We start from the raw sequence: 2,363 nt of genomic DNA on the forward strand, positions 1-2,363 counted from the left end.
AGCTATCAGCTGTTTCAGGGCTGGCTGCATTCCTCTCTCTGTTGTTGGGACAATGTGTTCTGCTCCCTTTGGCAGGAAGAGCCATTTGAGGTCAGTATCCTGACTGACTGCAGATGGTCCACCGCCCAGCACTAAACACTCCTGATGTAGCATCACTAAGTACTCCCTAAGCAAGAATAGTTGAGGGACATTTGTACTCAGCCATCCTGCCCACTAGTGTGTGCTTTGATGGCTATTGACTGCATGTGCCCTGTGCTGCCACACGTATGTGAGGTTGTCACAATCTGAAGAAAATGCAAGCCTTCATAACACAAAAGACCTGAGAAAAGTAGAATCTTTATTGATCTTTGAAATACCCCTTGCTGTGTTTTCTCTCATTTAGTACTCACGGTCATGTAGCAAGACTCGTGACTACTGTAGTTTCCTATAGCATCTTTCATTAGACCCTTAGAGTATAAATCAGCTGTTAAATTCACTCTGAGCATATTCCTCACGTTAACTGATCTGAAGTGGTAGAAAAAGTGCTCGATTTCATTCTTCCTAGTTTCCATTCTAGTGTATTTTAAGTGGCACGATGTCAGGAAGAGTTCTTGAGAATCGATATTCCTGTTCTCAGGGCTACATGTACACACATACCCACATCGCATTTTTGGATGAGGACAGATGACTTGTGAAAGCAGTAATGAATGAACGCTAATTAGAATTTTGATGTAAAGGGCATGTAATAGATCTAGATACTGTGCCTAGAAAGTTGTACTGTGGCATATTCTGCGATTCAGTAAAGTATAAGTGGTTTTATTTTATTATAAGAGTGGGTATGGCTTGGAAATGAATAGTAATAAAAGATTGTTTGATTTTGGAAGTGATGAATTTGATTAAGTGGCAAGATCTGTGCTTATTAAATTTAATTGTCTGGAACTATAAAATTCAATTTAGTTCGACAGACATTTACAAAGAAATTAATATATTTCTGGCACTGTGTAGATACTTTAAACTTTTTTAAAAAAACGTTTTCATTCTAAAAGTAACAGTAATTTTGTATTTCCAGAGAGTGAACTCACATTTGAATCTCTCTCACCTACATGTAATCTGAAAAAAATGACAGAAAATATATGAAAATTAAACTTAGGGATACACATGCAAACTCCTGAAGAAGAAGAGGATGGATTCACAGTAGATGGAAGCTAAAGAGCATGCCTGACAAGTGATACTGCAGGGGTGAGGCCAGTGCTTGACATAGGCAAGGCCATCCCAACAGGTGGCACAATCCCACAGGGGAACCCTGAGGGGTCAACCATTCTAAGTGGTCACTTCACTGTAGTCACAGAGGAAACAGCTGTAGCTGCCTAAAAACAGGCTGGTGGGGTTTCACCGAAATTGAGCAAGGGGTGGGGGTGGGGGAGAATCGGGGAAAAGCCAATATTATGATGGAGGCACAACAAGAGAGATATATTGAAATAAATTAGAGTTATTAGAAAAATCACAAAAGAGACAGGAGCAAACCAAGGCATATCATAGAAAAACTTCTGAAAACAGAAGACAAGGAGAAAACCTTAAAAGCATTCAGAAGAAAGCACAGATACACACACTCACATACACATACTATACTAACAACAATGAAAATGATGGATAAATTAAAGCAAAACTACTTATGTGGTAGCACTAGCAAGATGATGGAATTGAGGGTATCTCACTGTATCCCTCCTCTGCAGCAGTAGTTTGGCAGCTAAGCGTGGACTAAAGGGCCTTTGTGGGAGTTTTGGAATTTGAAATTCCAACTGTGAAACCCCAGTAGAGCGGAAGACAACAGAAGCCTTTTAAGAAGGCAGGCCCATGCCCAGAAAGCAGGCTCAGTGAGGGTGTTCCTGGTTTCAGACTCCAAAAGAGCCCTGATCCTGGTAGATTCAGCTATAGCCTGTTTGACTTTGGTCCTGCCAGCAGCACTATCTGCTAAGTGACCTGAAAAGAGTCAGGCCTGCCTGTGTCCTTAGTAACAGGACCATTGACCTCTGTGTTGACTGTTGGCCCTAAAGTGTCCTATGACCCGGCTCTAGCTCCTTCAGCCATGGTCCAGGAGCAGTGCTATCCTCTGAGGAACATGGTGGGAGATATGCACACCCATGCCCATCTAATTTTGTCTGACTACCTATCTTGAAATTGCCTTTTTGCTGCTGGAGTCTGGAAGTGGTTGTGCCTGCCCAGGAACTGGGTGGAAGACAGACCATTGCCCATGCCCTAGGAGGCAGACTTCCTGACCGTGGGTAAACAGCAGATCCTGTAATGGCCCTGAAGGCAGCTAGAGCCCCTTTCAGCCATGGTCTGGGTGCAGTAATGCTATCCGCCCCCCCCCCCCCCCCCCCCCC

This window comes from Myotis brandtii, unplaced genomic scaffold, assembly GCF_000412655.1.
Source record: "Myotis brandtii unplaced genomic scaffold, ASM41265v1 scaffold48, whole genome shotgun sequence".
Lineage (NCBI taxonomy): Eukaryota > Metazoa > Chordata > Mammalia > Chiroptera > Vespertilionidae > Myotis > Myotis brandtii.